The sequence below is a fragment of the Bombina bombina genome, chromosome 7 (assembly GCF_027579735.1).
Source record: "Bombina bombina isolate aBomBom1 chromosome 7, aBomBom1.pri, whole genome shotgun sequence".
Classification (NCBI taxonomy): domain Eukaryota; kingdom Metazoa; phylum Chordata; class Amphibia; order Anura; family Bombinatoridae; genus Bombina; species Bombina bombina.
Window position 1 is genome coordinate 623,313,683 of NC_069505.1, and position 18,248 is coordinate 623,331,930.

Below are 18,248 nucleotides of genomic sequence, written 5' to 3' on the forward strand. Positions count from 1 at the left end.
CAGGGAAAAAAAGCCAAATTTTTAAGGTAAGAAAAAATGATTGATTCAAATGCATTATCCCAAATATGAAACTGACTGTCTGAAAATAAGGAATGTTGAACATCTTGAGTCAAGGCAAATAAATGTTTGAATACATATATTTAGAACTTTAATAAAAAAGTGCCCAACCATAGCTTAGAGTGTCACAGAAAATAAGACTTACTTACCCCAGGACACTCATCTACATGTTTGTAGAAAGCCAAACCAGTACTGAAACGAAAATCAGCAGAGGTAATGGTATATATATATAAGAGTATATCGTCGATCTGAAAAGGGAGGTAAGAGATGAATCTCTACGACCGATAACAGAGAACCTATGAAATAGACCCCGTAGAAGGAGATCATTGAATTCAAACAGGCAATACTCTCCTCACATCCCTCTGACATTCACTGCACGCTGAGAGGAAAACCGGGCTCCAACCTGCTGCGGAGCGCATATCAACGTAGAATCTAGCACAAACTTACTTCACCACCTCCATAGGAGGCAAAGTTTGTAAAACTGATTTGTGGGTGTGGTGAGGGGTGTATTTATAGGCATTTTGAGGTTTGGGAAACTTTGCCCCTCCTGGTAGGAATGTATATCCCATACGTCACTAGCTCATGGACTCTTGCTAATTACATGAAAGAAATAACTTTTTTATTATGTATAGGTGATATAATGAATTGTTCAAAAAGTATTTGATGATACATAGACTGTGTGAAACTCTCTGTTGATGGGGTGCAGGATGTTCCTGGAAGAAGACGAGGTTGCGCTTAGAAGAAGACTTGACCGCCTGGAACAGGACCTTCTCTGCCGGACTTCAGGAACTGTGAGTACCAACCTGGGGGTTAGACTTAGGATTTGTTAAGGTTTTTTGGGGGGGATTTGTTTTATTTAGATTAGAGATGGGCAGAAAAAGAGCTAAATGCCCTTTTAAGGGCAATGCCCAAACAAAAAGCCATTTTAAGGGCTACTGGTAGTTTATTTTTAGAGTAGGGGGTGTTTTTATTTTGGGGGGTCTTTTATTTTTCATAGGGATTAGGTTTAATTTTGTTAAATTTGGTAATTTTTTTTAACTTTAGAATGTATTAGTTTAGGTAATTTGGGTTTATTTAATTGGGTGTTAGGTTAGTGTACTAATTTTTATGCACACCTGATATAGGGTGTTGATGTCATTAGACCACACCCCTTCTCATTACAGAGATGCACATCACCTAATATGCTTAATTGGTAGTAGGCTTTCGAGCCTATACAGCTTGGAGTAAGACAACATGCATAAAGAGGATGATGTGGTCAAAATACTCATTTGCCTAATAATTCTGCACTCCCTGTATATCAGGTGTGCATAATTATTAGGCAACTTCCTTTCCTTTGGCAAAATGGGTCAAAAGAAGGACTTGACAGGCTCAGAAAAGTCAAAAATAGTGAGATATCTTGCAGAGGGATGCAGCACTCTTAAAATTGCAACGCTTCTGAAGCGTGATCATCGAACAATCAAGCGTTTCATTCAAAATAGTCAACAGGGTCGCAAGAAGCGTGTGGAAAAACCAAGGCGCAAAATAACTGCCCATGAACTGAGAAAAGTCAAGCGTGCAGCTGCCAAGATGCCACTTGCCACCAGTTTGGCCATATTTCAGAGCTGCAACATCACTGGAGTGCCCAAAAGCACAAGGTGTGCAATACTCAGAGACATGGCCAAGGTAAGAAAGGCTGAAAGACGACCACCACTGAACAAGACACACAAGCTGAAACGTCAAGACTGGGCCAAGAAATATCTCAAGACTGATTTTTCTAAGGTTTTATGGACTGATGAAATGAGAGTGAGTCTTGATGGGCCAGATGGATGGGCCCGTGGCTGGATTGGTAAAGGGCAGAGAGCTCCAGTCCGACTCAGACGCCAGCAAGGTGGAGGTGGAGTACTGGTTTGGGCTGGTATCATCAAAGATGAGCTTGTGGGGCCTTTTCGGGTTGAGGATGGGGTCAAGCTCAACTCCCAGTCCTACTGCCAGTTTCTGGAAGACACCTTCTTCAAGCAGTGGTACAGGAAGAAGTCTGCATCCTTCAAGAAAAACAGGATTTTCATGCAGGACAATGCTCCATCACACGCATCCAAGTACTCCACAGCGTGGCTGGCAAGAAAGGGTATAAAAGAAGAAAATCTAATGACATGGCCTCCTTGTTCACCTGATCTGAACCCCATTGAGAACCTGTGGTCCATCATCAAATGTGAGATTTACAAGGAGGGAAAACAGTACACCTCTCTGAACAGTGTCTGGGAGGCTGTGGTTGCTGCTGCACGCAATGTTGATGGTGAATAGATCAAAACACTGACAGAATCCATGGATGGCAGGCTTTTGAGTGTCCTTGCAAAGAAAGGTGGCTATATTGGTCACTGATTTGTTTTTGTTTTGTTTTTGAATGTCAGAAATGTATATTTGTGAATGTTGAGATGTTATATTGGTTTCACTGGTAAAAATAAATAATTGAAATGGGTATATATTTGTTTTTTGTTAAGTTGCCTAATAATTATGCACAGTAATAGTCACCTGCACACACAGATATCCCCCTAAAATAGCTAAAACTAAAAACAAACTAAAAACTACTTCCAAAAATATTCAGCTTTGATATTAATGAGTTTTTTGGGTTCATTGAGAACATGGTTGTTGTTCAATAATAAAATTAATCCTCAAAAATACAACTTGCCTAATAATTCTGCACTCCCTGTATATGTTTGGAGGTTACTGCTGAGGTATAATTGAATGAATATTGTAATACTTTGTGTAGGATTTTTTGTTTGTAATATTTTGTGCGGGCAGTGTTTTGTTTGTTTTTTAATACTTGATGCGGGCGTTTTTTTTAAATACTTTAATGTGGGCGATTAGTTGTTGCTTTTCTAATGCTCCGTTTGCCTTTGCTGCATCCCGGTGGATTCCGAAAATGGCAGGGTGGTGAAAGAATCCACCAAAGGTCACCACCCTGCCATTTTCGGAACTCAACTGCATCCAGGTGAATTATTTTGTCCTCGCGTTGTCAACATTCCATTGAGGACGCGTGCGCAACTGCCGACAGCAACGGACATTACAAACGTAATTATAGTATAGATATATATAATACGTTTGGCGGTTACTACTGAGGTATAATTGAATGAATATTGTAACCTAGCGTATATCTAACACGTGGGAATACACTGCTGAGATATTTATAGTGATATTCTAGCAGATATAATAGTATCTACAGAGCTGATTTACTATAGTACATCTCTTGGCAGGGCCCTCTAGCCACTTGTTCCCTGTAAATGCTACCTGAATATCATACCTATGTTTATAGCACTGTGGAATCTCTACAAATAACTGATAATATTAATAAAACATGTACAGTTCCCTGCCTTATAATGTGATATCTTGCTAACACTTTTCTTTTGTATAGGTGGCGAGAGTCCACAATCTAGTTACTGATGGGATATACATTCCTACCAGGAGGAGGTTAAGTTTCCCAAACCTCAAATGCCTATAAATACACCCCCCACCTCACTCATTCCTCAGTTTTAAAAACTTTGCCTCCTTAGGAGGTGGTAAAGCATGATTTGCTTGATTTCTTCATTGACAGGTGATTCTAAGCATATTGAAGACCAGTTCCTCTCTAAGTGCAGTGTTTGTCTGAGGGATGTGAAGGGACTATTGCCTGATGATACCATGTTTTTGCCTATGGGAAATCTATTCTAAGGCTCTCTGTAAATTGGTCGCAGGGATTCATCTGCTGCCTCCCTTTATAGATTGACAATATACTCTTGTACCATTACCTCTGTTGATATGTTTCAGTACTGGTTGGGAAGTCTGCTATATGTGGATGGGTGTCTTACACGGTAAGTATATACTTTTATTATATAAGACACTCTCAGCGATGGATTGGGAACTTTTTAAGTAAAGTTGTTATATATTGTTTGTATACATGCCTTGAGTCAGTAATTCAGTGCTCTTTTTTAGCAACTTCATTTGTGGCTAAATATTTGTCAACGTTGGTAGAGTCTGTGAAACATACAGGGTTTCTTTTTTTGGAGCTAGTAATTTATTCATAAATTAGGATGCTACGTATTATGTTACTGTCATGGAATGTTGATAATCACATTTTATGCAGCTATCATTGAAGTATCCATTAGGCTTTATTTAGGTACTTTTTTTAAAATACAATCAAAATTCTTATCTGCTTTTTAGAATATGTGTATTAGAAATTCACTACAGCTTTGCATGTCGCACATGTGATAATGCTATGTCATAGCGTGACGTGTCATCATTTTGTGCCTTTTTTGGCGCAAAAAAAATACCACAACATTTTCCAGACAAATTTGCTGATATGAGCTCTGCGCCCAGCTCATTCAGTGCTCTCAGAAAACCCTTAGGCCTAGATTTGGAGTTTGGCGGTAAAAGGGCTGTTAACGCTCCGCGGGTTTTTTTCTGGCCGCACCATAAAATTAACTCTGGTATCGAGAGTTCAAAAAAATGCTGCGTTAGGCTCCAAAAAAGGAGCGTAGAGCATTTTTACCGCAAATGCAACTCTCGATACCAGAGTTGCTTACGGACGCGGCCAGCCTCAAAAACGTGCTCGTGCACGATTCTCCCATAGGAAACAATGGGGCTGTTTGAGCTGAAAAAAAACCTAACACCTGCAAAAAAGCCGCGTTCAGCTCCTAACGCAGCCCCATTGTTTCCTATGGGGAAACACTTCCTACGTCTGCACCTAACACCCTAACATGTACCCCGAGTCTAAAGACCCCTAACCTTACACTTATTAACCCCTATTCTGCCGCCCCCGCTATCGCTGACCCCTGGATTACACTTTTAACCCCTAATCTGCCGCTCCGTAAACCGCCGCAACCTACGTTATCCCTATGTACCCCTAATCTGCTGCCCTAACACCGCCGACCCCTATATTATATTTATTAACCCCTAATCTGCCCCCCACAACGTCGCCGACACCTACCTACACTTATTAACCCCTAATCTGCCGAGCGGACCTGAGCGCTACTATAATAAAGTTATTAGCCCCTAACCCGCCTCACTAACCCTATCATAAATAGTATTAACCCCTAATCTGCCCTCCCTAACATCGCCGACACCTACCTTCAATTATTAACCCCTAATCTGCCGACCGGAGCTCACCGCTATTCTAATAAATGTATTAACCCCTAACGCTAAGTCTAACCCTAACACTAACACCCCCCTAAATTAAATATAATTTTTATCTAACGAAATAAATTAACTCTTATTAAATAACTTATTCCTATTTAAAGCTAAATACTTACCTGTAAAATAAATCCTAATATAGCTACAATATAAATTATAATTATATTATAGCTATTTTAGGATTAATATTTATTTTACAGGCAACTTTGTATTTATTTTAACTAGGTACAATAGCTATTAAATAGTTAAGAACTATTTAATAGTTACCTAGTTAAAATAATAACAAATTTACCTGTAAAATAAATCATAACCTAAGATATAATTAAACCTAACACTACCCTATCAATAAAATAATTAAATAAACTACCTACAATTAACCTAACACTACACTATCAATAAATTAAATAAACACAATTGCTACAAATAAATACAATTAAATAAACTAGCTAAAGTACAAAAAATAAAAAAGAACTAAGTTACAGAAAATAAAAAAATATTTACAAACATAAGAAAAATATTACAACAATTTTAAACTAATTACACCTACTCTAAGCCCCCTAATAAAATAACAAAGACCCCCAAAATAAAAAATTCCCTACCCTATTCTAAATTAAAAAAGTTACAAGCTCTTTTACCTTACCAGCCCTGAACAGGGCCCTTTGCGGGGCATGCCCCAAGAAGTTCAGCTCTTTTGCCTGTAAAAAAAAACATACAATACCCCCCCCCCAACATTACAACCCACCACCCACATACCCCTAATCTAACCCAAACCCCCCTTAAATAAACCTAACACTAATCCCCTGAAGATCTTCCTACCTTGTCTTCACCATCCAGGTATCACCGATCGGTCCTGGCTCCGATATCTTCATCCAACCCAAGCGGGGGCTAGACATCCACTGAAGAAGTCCAGAAGAGGGTCCAAAGTCTTCCTCCTATCCGGCAAGAAGAGGACATCCGGACCGGCAAACATCTTCTCCAAGCGGCATCTTCTATCTTCTTCCATCCGGAGCGAAGCGGCAGGATCCTGAAGACCTCCAGCGCGGAACATCCATCCGGCCCGACGACTGATCGACGAATGACTGTTCCTTTAAGGGACGTCATCCAAGATGGCGTCCCTCGAATTCCGATTGGCTGATAGGATTCTATCAGCCAATCGGAATTAAGGTATGAATTTTCTGATTGGCTGATGGAATCAGCCAATCAGAATCTAGTTCAATCCGATTGGCTGATCCAATCAGCCAATCAGATTGAGCTCGCATTCTATTGGCTGATCGGAACAGCCAATAGAATGCGAGCTCAATCTGATTGGCTGATTGGATCAGCCAATCGGATTGAACTAGATTCTGATTGGCTGATTCCATCAGCCAATCAGAAAATTCATACCTTAATTCCGATTGGCTGATAGAATCCTATCAGCCAATCGGAATTCGAGGGACGCCATCTTGGATGACGTCCCTTAAAGGAACAGTCATTCGTCGATCAGTCGTCGGGCCGGATGGATGTTCCGCGCTGGAGGTCTTCAGGATCCTGCCGCTTCGCTCCGGATGGAAGAAGATAGAAGATGCCGCTTGGAGAAGATGTTTGCCGGTCCGGATGTCCTCTTCTTGCCGGATAGGAGGAAGACTTTGGACCCTCTTCTGGACTTCTTCAGTGGATGTCTAGCCCCCGCTTGGGTTGGATGAAGATATCGGAGCCAGGACCGATCGGTGATACCTGGATGGTGAAGACAAGGTAGGAAGATCTTCAGGGGATTAGTGTTAGGTTTATTTAAGGGGGGTTTGGGTTAGATTAGGGGTATGTGGGTGGTGGGTTGTAATGTTGGGGGGGGGGGTATTGTATGTTTTTTTTTACAGGCAAAAGAGCTGAACTTCTTGGGGCATGCCCCGCAAAGGGCCCTGTTCAGGGCTGGTAAGGTAAAAGAGCTTGTAACTTTTTTAATTTAGAATAGGGTAGGGAATTTTTTATTTTGGGGGGCTTTGTTATTTTATTAGGGGGCTTAGAGTAGGTGTAATTAGTTTAAAATTGTTGTAATATTTTTCTTATGTTTGTAAATATTTTTTTATTTTCTGTAACTTAGTTCTTTTTTATTTTTTGTACTTTAGCTAGTTTATTTAATTGTATTTATTTGTAGCAATTGTGTTTATTTAATTTATTGATAGTGTAGTGTTAGGTTAATTGTAGGTAATTGTAGGTAGTTTATTTAATTATTTTATTGATAGGGTAGTGTTAGGTTTAATTATATCTTAGGTTATGATTTATTTTACAGGTAAATTTGTTATTATTTTAACTAGGTAACTATTAAATAGTTCTTAACTATTTAATAGCTATTGTACCTGGTTAAAATAAATACAAAGTTGCCTGTAAAATAAATATTAATCCTAAAATAGCTATAATATAATTATAATTTATATTGTAGCTATATTAGGATTTATTTTACAGGTAAGTATTTAGCTTTAAATAGGAATAAGTTATTTAATAAGAGTTAATTTATTTCGTTAGATAAAAATTATATTTAATTTAGGGGGGTGTTAGTGTTAGGGTTAGACTTAGCTTTAGGGGTTAATACATTTATTAGAATAGCGGTGAGCTCCGGTCGGCAGATTAGGGGTTAATAATTGAAGGTAGGTGTCGGCGATGTTAGGGAGGGCAGATTAGGGGTTAATACTATTTATGATAGGGTTAGTGAGGCGGGTTAGGGGCTAATAACTTTATTATAGTAGCGCTCAGGTCCGCTCGGCAGATTAGGGGTTAATAAGTGTAGGCAGGTGTCGGCGACGTTGAGGGGGGCAGATTAGGGGTTAATAAATATAATATAGGGGTCTGCGATGTTAGGGGCAGCAGATTAGGGGTACATAGGGATAACGTAGGTGGCGGCGATTTGCGGTCGGAAGATTAGGGGTTAATTATTTTAAGTAGCTTGCGGCGACGTTGTGGGGGGCAAGTTAGGGGTTAAGAAATATAATATAGGGGTCGGCGGGGTTAGGGGCAGCAGATTAGGGGTACATAAGTATAACGTAGGTGGCGGTCGGCAGATTAGGGGTTAAAAATTTTAATCGAGTGGCGGCGATGTGGGGGGAGCTCGGTTTAGGGGTACATAGGTAGTTTATGGGTGTTAGTGTACTTTAGGGTACAGTAGTTAAGAGCTTTATAAACCGGCGTTAGCCAGAAAGCTCTTAACTACTGACTTTTTTCTGCGGCTGGAATCTTGTCGTTAGAGCTCTAACGCTCACTGCAGAAACGACTCTAAATACCGGAGTTAGGAAGATCCCATTGAAAAGATAGGATACGCAAATGGCGTAGGGGGATCTGCGGTATGGAAAAGTCGCGGCTGAAAAGTGAGCGTTAGACCCTTACCTACACGACTCTAAATACCGGCGGTAGCCTAAAACCAGCGTTAGGAGCCTCTAACGCTGGTTTTCACGGCTACCGCCGAACTCCAAATCTAGGCCTTAGAGAGCTTTCATGCAGCATTATTTTATGAATCAGTTTTCTCTTTTATAAATTTTCGCTTTGTTTCCCATTCTCTCAAGCCTGTTATATATTTATCATATATAGGAGCATGGATATAATTTTGCAGAATTCATTTATTTTTTTTCAAATTTAGTATTTTTGCAATTATGTCTTAAACTGAACCTACCTCTGATGTTACCATAGGATTTGAGCTGCTTGAACATGTATCTACCAAAGCTAAGTGTGATTGTTGAATAAGAGCTGATCAAAATTCTTCAGGTAAATTGTGTAGCACTTGTTTTGACAATTTGTTAAATGCTGATAATATATATATATATATACACATACAAATGCACACACTGTTATTCCATATCAGTCTAATGTGCATAGCATTCCTGCAGAAATTAAAGGTTTTATTGCTGGAGCTATAGTGAAGGCAATGACTGCTATACTACCTTTAAATAAACATAAAAGGGTTTTGCAACAGTTTCCTAAACTTAGTGAATTACGTTCTGACCTTCAGCATACTGATGTATCCTACTGATGGGGTGTACTCTGATTCAGAAGATGCCACATAAGAGACAGATATAGACAAATCTTCTGTTTTATTTAATATAGAATATATTTGTTCTCTCTTAAAGGAAGTTTTGTTTACTTTGGGTATTGAGGAGTCTAAACCTCCTGATGATAAAGCTAGTAACCTTCTAATTTCTGTATTTAAGACTACTGTTATTACTCCTGAAGTATTTCCTATTCCTGACGCTATCTCTAATGTGATTGCTACAGAATGGTCTATGCCTGTTACCTCTTTTTACCCTTCTTCTAGGTTTAAGAAATTTCATCCTTTACCTGCAGTCAATGTAGAACTTTGGGAAACAGTTCCTAAAGTTGATCGGGCAATTTCCACTCTTGCCAAATGTACTACAATTTCTATGTAAGACAGTACTTCTATAAAGGACCCTTTAGATAAGAAGCTTGAATCTTATCGAAGAAGGGCATATTTACATACTGGCTATTTCTTAGACCTTTTATATCTATGGCTGATGTTGCTGCTTCTACTTTTTGGTTGGACAGTTTAGCACAGCAGTTGTCTTCAGATTCTGAATGATCTAATCTAATCATTATTGTTTTACTTCAACATGCAAATCATTTTATTTGTGATGCTATATTTGATGTTATGAAGATCAATGTCAAATCCATATCTTTAGCCATTCTAACTCGAAGAGCTTTATGGCTTTAATCTTGGAATGATGACATGGTTTCTACAACTAGATTATTATCTCTCTCTTTTCAAGGTAAAAATCATTTAGTTCACAATTTGATTCTATGATCTCCACTTTTACTGGGAGTAAGGGAGTTTCTCTGCCCCAAGACAAGAAATCTAAGGGTACATTTAAAGCTCCCAATCGTTTCCGTTCTTTTCATCAGAATAGAGAACAGAAAACCACTACTTCCCCTAATGCCTCTGGTTGTAATTGGAGACCATCTCCAAATTGGAATAAACCCAAGCCTTATAAGAAACCAAATCCTGCCCCTAAACCTACATGAAGGTTCTTCTGGTAGGGGGCAGACTAAGCTATTTCAAAGAGTTTGGACAGACTCTGTCCAAAATCAGTGGATACCGAATATAATTTCTCAGTGGTATCGAATAGGATTCAGAAAAAGACCTCCATTGGGAATATTCTCTCTTACCCATGTACCAAACAACCCAGTAAAAGCTCAAATGTGTTTCAGATCTAGAACTTTCAGGGGCAATTGTCATAGTTCCACAGCAGGAACATTCTTTTAGACCAATTTTGGATATGAAAACTTTTAATCGTTTTGGAAGAGTCCCACCTTTTCAAGATGGTGACTATAAGTCACTTCATGTCCACAATAGGATGCTTCACATTCTGATTCATCCAGATCACTATAGATTTCTGAGATTCTCTTTTCTAAACAAGCATTACCAATTTGTTGTTCTTCCATTTGACCTTGCAACAGCACCAAGAATATTCTCAAAAGTTCTAGGTGCCCTTCTATCTGTAACCAGAGAGCAGGGTATTGCAGTGTTTCTTTATTTGGATGATACTAGCTCAATTTTTTCTTTTAGCAGAATCTCACACAAAACAACTTTAGTTTTTTCAAAGACATTGTTGGAGGATCAATTTACCAAAGAGTTTCTTGATTCCTCAGACAAACGTCACCTTTTTAGGTTTCCAGATAGTTTCAGTGTACATGACTCTATCCCTAAAAGAAAAGAGACGTTTGAGATTGGTTTCAGCTTGTCTAAACCTTCAGTCTCTATCATTCCCTTCAGTGGCTATGTGCATGGAAGTTTTACCTCATGATTGAAGCATTGGTTTTCATATGAGACCTCTACAGCTTTGCATGTGGCACCAATGGTGCAGGGATTATACTCAGATATCACAACTGATATACTTAAATCCCAACACTCAACTCTCCCTGACTTGGTGGTTAAACCATCACCTTATTGTTCAAGGGGCCTCCTTTGTTTGTCCTACCTGGACTGTGATCACAACTGATGCAAGTCTCACAGGTTGGGGAGATGTTTGGAGGTCTCTGATAGCACAAGGAGTTTGGAATCCTTGAGAGGTGAGGTTACCAATCAATATCTTAGAACTCTTTGCTAATTTTCAGAGCTCTTAAGGCTTGGCCTCTATTAAAGAGAAAATCGTATATTCGGTTTCAAACAGACAATGTCACAACAGTGGCATATGTCAATCATCAAGGGGGACTCGCAGTCCCCTAGCAATGAAAGAAGTATCTCTAATACTTTCTTGGTCGGAATCCAACTCTTCTCTAATCACTGTGATTTATATACCAGGTGTAGACAATTAGTAAGCGGATTGTCTCCGCCGTCAGACTCTACATCCAGGGGAGTGGGCTCTTCATCCAGATCTGTTCTATCAGATTGTGCAGATGTTGGGTCTTCCAGACATATATCTGATGGCCTCTCATCTAAACAAGAAACTTCACAGATACCTCTCCAGGTCTAGGGATCCTCAGGCAGAAATGATGGATGCTCTAGCAGTTCCATGGTTTTACCAATCTGCTTACATTTTTTCACCTCTGGTTCTTCCAAGAGTGATCTCAAAGATGATAATGGAACAATCTTATGTGTTTCTGATAGAACCAGCAAGGCCTCACAGGTTCTGGTATGCGGACCTTGTCCGAATATCCAGTTGCCAATCTTGGTTACAATCCTCTAAGACCAGACCTTCTGTCTCAAGGCCCGTTTTTCCATCCGGATCTCAAATCTCTAAATTTGAAGGCATGGAAATTGAACACTTAGTCCTTAGTCATAGAGGTTTCACTGACTATGTGATTAACACTATGATACAGGCTTGTAAGCCTGTTTCAAGGAAAAACATAATTTATGTAAGAACTTACCTGATAAATTCATTTCTTTCATATTAGCAAGAGTCCATGAGCTAGTGACGTATGGGATATACATTCCTACCAGGAGGGGCAAAGTTTCCCAAACCTCAAAATGCCTATAAATACACCCCTCACCACACCCACAAATCAGTTTAACGAATAGCCAAGAAGTGGGGTGATAAGAAAAAAGTGCGAAAGCATATAAAAATAAGGAATTGGAATAATTGTGCTTTATACAAAAAAATCATAACCACCACAAAAAGGGTGGGCCTCATGGACTCTTGCTAATATGAAAGAAATTAATTTATCAGGTAAGTTCTTACATAAATTATGTTTTCTTTCATGTAATTAGCAAGAGTCCATGAGCTAGTGACGTATGGGATAATGACTACCCAAGATGTGGATCTTTCCACGCAAGAGTCACTAGAGAGGGAGGGATAAAAATAAAGACAGCCAATTCCTGCTGAAAATAATCCACACCCAAAATAAAGTTTAATGAAAAACATAAGCAGAAGATTCAAACTGAAACCGCTGCCTGAAGTACTTTTCTACCAAAAACTGCTTCAGAAGAAGAAAACACATCAAAATGGTAGAATTTAGTAAAAGTATGCAAAGAGGACCAAGTTGCTGCTTTGCAAATCTGATCAACCGAAGCTTCATTCCTAAACGCCCAGGAAGTAGAAACTGACCTAGTAGAATGAGCTGTAATCCTTTGAGGCGGAGTTTTACCCGACTCAACATAGGCATGATGAATTAAAGATTTCAACCAAGATGCCAAAGAAATGGCAGAAGCTTTCTGGCCTTTTCTAGAACCGGAAAAGATAACAAATAGACTAGAAGTCTTTCGGAAAGACTTAGTAGCTTCAACATAATATTTCAAAGCTCTAACAACATCCAAAGAATGCAACGATTTCTCCTTAGAATTCTTAGGATTAGGACATAATGAAGGAACCACAATTTCTCTACTAATTTTGTTGGAATTCACAACCTTAGGTAAAAATTCAAAAGAAGTTCGCAACACCGCCTTATCCTGATGAAAAATCAGAAAAGGAGACTCACAAGAAAGAGCAGATAATTCAGAGACTCTTCTGGCAGAAGAGATCGCCAAAAGGAACAAAACTTTCCAAGAAAGTAATTTAATGTCCAATGAATGCATGGGTTCAAAAGGAGGAGCTTGAAGAGCCCCCAGAACCAAATTCAAACTCCAAGGAGGAGAAATTGACTTAATGACAGGTTTTATACGAACCAAAGCTTGTACAAAACAATGAATATCAGGAATATTAGCAATCTTTCTGTGAAAAAGAACAGAAAGAGCAGAGATTTGTCCTTTCAAGGAACTTGCGGACAAACCTTTATCTAAACCATCCTGAAGGAACTGTAAAATTCTCGGAATTCTAAAAGAATGCCAGGAAAAATGATGAGAAAGACACCAAGAAATATAAGTCTTCCAGACTCTATAATATATCTCTCTAGATACAGATTTACGAGCCTGTAACATAGTATTAATCACAGAGTCAGAAAAACCTCTTTGACCAAGAATCAAGCGTTCAATCTCCATACCTTTAAATTTAAGGATTTGAGATCCTGATGGAAAAAAGGACCTTGCGACAGAAGATCTGGTCTTAACGGAAGAGTCCACGGTTGGCAAGAGGCCATCCGGACAAGATCCGCATACCAAAACCTGTGAGGCCATGCTGGAGCTACCAGCAGGACAAACGAGCATTCCTTCAGAATCTTGGAGATTACTCTTGGAAGAAGAACTAAAGGCGGAAAGATATAGGCAGGATGATACTTCCAAGGAAGTGATAATGCATCCACTGCCTCCGCCTGAGGATCCCGGGATCTGGACAGATACCTGGGAAGTTTCTTGTTTAGATGAGAAGCCATCAGATCTATTTCTGGAAGTTCCCACATTTGAACAATCTGAAGAAATACCTCTGGGTGAAGAGACCATTCGCCCGGATGCAACGTTTGGCGACTGAGATAATCCGCTTCCCAATTGTCTATACCTGGGATATGAACCGCAGAGATTAGACAGGAGCTGGATTCCGCCCAAACCAGAATTCGAGATACTTCTTTCATAGCCAGAGGACTGTGAGTCCCCCCCTGATGATTGATGTATGCCACAGTTGTGACATTGTCTGTCTGAAAACAAATGAACGATTCTCTCTTCAGAAGAGGCCAAGACTGAAGAGCTCTGAAAATTGCACGGAGTTCCAAAATATTGATCGGTAATCTCACCTCCTGAGATTCCCAAACCCCTTGTGCCGTCAGAGACCCCCACACAGCTCCCCAACCTGTAAGACTTGCATCTGTTGAAATTACAGTCCAGGTCGGAAGAACAAAAGAAGCCCCCTGAACTAAACGATGGTGATCTGTCCACCACGTTAGAGAGTGTCGTACAATCGGTTTTAAAGATATTAATTGAGATATCTTTGTGTAATCCCTGCACCATTGGTTCAGCATACAGAGCTGAAGAGGTCGCATGTGAAAACGAGCAAAGGGGATCGCGTCCGATGCAGCAGTCATAAGACCTAAAATTTCCATGCAAAAGGCTACCGAAGGGAATGATTGTGACTGAAGGTTTCGACAAGCTGAAATCAATTTTAGACGTCTCTTGTCTGTCAAAGACAGAGTCATGGACACTGAATCTATCTGGAAACCCAAAAAGGTTACCCTTGTCTGAGGAATCAATGAACTTTTTAGTGAATTGATCCTCCAACCATGATCTTGAAGAAACAACACAAGTCGATTCGTATGAGATTCTGCTAAATGTGAAGACTGAGCAAGTACCAAGATATCGTCCAAATAAGGAAAAACCACAATACCCTGTTCTCTGATTACAGACAGAAGGGCACCGAGAACCTTTGTAAAAATTCTTGGAGCTGTTGCTAGGCCAAACGGCAGAGCCACAAACTGGTAATGCTTGTCCAGGAAAGAGAATCTCAGAAACTGATAGTGAGCTGGATGAATCGGAATATGCAGATATGCATCCTGTAAATCTATTGTAGACATATAATGCCCTTGCTGAACAAAAGGCAGGATAGTCCTTATAGTTACCATTTTGAATGTTGGTATCCTTACATAACGATTCAATATTTTTAGATCCAGAACTGGTCTGAAGGAATTCTCCTTCTTTGGTACAATGAAGAGATTCGAATAAAACCCCAGCCCCTGTTCCAGAACTGGAACTGGCATAATTACTCCAGCCAACTCTAGATCTGAAACACATTTCAGAAATGCTTGAGCTTTCGCTGGGTTTACTGGGACACGGGAAAGAAAAAATCTCTTTGCAGGAGGTCTTATCTTGAAACCAATTCTGTACCCTTCTGAAACAATGTTCTGAATCCAAAGATTGTGAACAGAATCGATCCAAATTTCTTTGAAAAAACGTAATCTGCCCCCTACCAGCTGAGCTGGAATGAGGGCCACACCTTCATGTGGACTTAGAAGCTGGCTTTGCTTTTCTAGAAGGCTTGGATTTAATCCAGACTGGAGATGGTTTCCAAACTGAAACTGCTCCTGAGGATGAAGGATCAGGCTTTTGTTCTTTGTTGAAACGAAAAGAACGAAAACGATTATTAGCCCTGTTTTTACCCTTAGATTTTTTATCCTGCGGTAAAAAAGTTCCTTTCCCACCAGTAACAGTTGAGATAATAGAATCCAACTGAGAACCAAATAATTTATTACCCTGGAAAGAAAGGGAAAGTAGAGTCGATTTAGAAGACATATCAGCATTCCAAGCTTTAAGCCATAAAGCTCTTCTAGCTAAAATAGCTAGAGACATAAACCTGACATCAACTCTGATAATATAAAAAATGGCATCACAGATAAAATTATTAGCATGTTGAAGCAGAATAATAATGTTATGAGAATCATGATCTGTTACTTGTTGCGCTAAAGTTTCCAACCAAAAAGTTGAAGCTGCAGCAACATCCGCCAAAGATATAGCAGGTCTAAGAAGATTACCTGAACACAAATAAGCTTTTCTTAGAAAGGATTCAATTTTCCTATCTAGAGGATCCTTAAAGGAAGTACCATCTGCTGTAGGAATAGTAGTACGTTTAGCAAGGGTAGAAATAGCCCCATCAACTTTAGGGATTTTGTCCCAAAACTCTAATCTGTCGGACGGCACAGGATATAATTGCTTAAAACGTTTAGAAGGAGTAAATGAATTACCCAAATTATTCCATTCTCTGGAAATTACTTCAGAAATAGCACCTGGAACAGGAAAAACTTCTGGAATAACTACAGGAGATTTAAAGACCTTGTCTAAACGTTTAGATTTAGTATCAAGAGGACCAGAATCCTCAATTTCTAATGCAATTAGGACTTCTTTAAGTAAAGAACGAATAAATTCCATTTTAAATAAATATGAAGATTTATCAGCATCAACCTCTGAAACAGAGTCCTCTGAACCAGAAGAATCATTAGAATCAGAATGATGATGTTCATTTAAAAATTCATCTGGATAAAGAGAAGTTTTAAAAGATTTTTTATATTTACTAGAAGGAGGAATAACAGACATAGCCTTCTTAATGGATTCAGAAACAAAACCTCTTATGTTATCAGGAACACTCTGAGCATTAGATGTTGAGGGAACTGCAACAGGGAATGGTACTTTACTAAAGGAAATATTTTCTGCATTAACAAGTTTGTCATGACATTTAATACAAACAACAGCTGGAGGAACAACTACCAAAAGTTTACAGCAGATACACTTAGCTTTGGTAGTTCCAGCACCAGGCAGCGATTTTCCTGAAGTTTCTTCTGACTCAGATGCAACGTGAGACATCTTGCAATATGTAAGAGAAAAAACAACATATAAAGCAAAATTGATCAAATTCCTTAAATGACAGTTTCAGGAATGGGAAAAAATGCCAAAGAACAAGCTTCTAGCAACCAGAAGCAATGAAAAATGAGACTTAAATAATGTGGAGACAAAAGCGACGCCCACATTTTTTTTTTAGCGCCAAATAAGACGCCCACATTATTTGGCGCCTAAATGCTTTTGGCGCCAAAAATGACGCCACATCCGGAACGCCGACATTTTTGGCGCAAAAGAACGTCAAAAAATGACGCAACTTCCGGCGACACGTATGACGCCGGAAACGGAAAAGATTTTTTGCGCCAAAAAAGTCCGCGCCAAGAATGACGCAATAAAATGAAGCATTTTCAGCCCCCGCGAGCCTAACGGCCCACAGGGAAAAAGTCAAATTTTAAGGTAAGAAAAAATGATTGATTCAAATGCATTATCCCAAATATGAAACTGACTGTCTGAAAAAAGGAATGTTGAACATCCTGAGTCAAGGCAAATAAATGTTTGAATACATATATTTAGAACTTTATAAAAAAGTGCCCAGCCATAGCTTTAGAGTGTCACAGAAAATAAGACTTACTTACCCCAGGACACTCATCTACATGTTTGTAGAAAGCCAAACCAGTACTGAAACGAAAATCAGCAGAGGTAATGGTATATATATGAGTATATCGTCGATCTGAAAAGGGAGGTAAGAGATGAATCTCTACGACCGATAACAGAGAACCTATGAAATAGACCCCGTAGAAGGAGATCATTGAATTCAAACAGGCAATACTCTCTTCACATCCCTCTGACATTCACTGCACGCTGAGAGGAAAACCGGGCTCCAACCTGCTGCGGAGCGCATATCAACGTAGAATCTAGCACAAACTTACTTCACCACCTCCATAGGAGGCAAAGTTTGTAAAACTGATTTGTGGGTGTGGTGAGGGGTGTATTTATAGGCATTTTGAGGTTTGGGAAACTTTGCCCCTCCTGGTAGGAATGTATATCCCATACGTCACTAGCTCATGGACTCTTGCTAATTACATGAAAGAAATATATCACAAGGTTTGGAAAACCTATATTTCATGGTGTTCCACTCATGATTATTCTTGGCATTCTTTTAGAATTCCTAGGATTCTACAGTTTCTTCAGGGTTGTTTGGATAAAGGTTTGTCTGCAAATACTTTGAAAGGCTAAATCTCTGCTCTTTCTGCATTATTTCACAGAAAGATTGCTAATCTTCCTGATGTTCACTGTTTCGTACAATCTTTGACTTGTATCAAACCTGTCATTAAATCTATCTCTCCTCCTTTTGAGCCTATGCATTCTTTGGACATTAAACTACATTCTTGGATAGCATTATTTCTATTGGCTATCTCTTCTGCTAAAAGAGTTTCTGAATTGTTTGCTC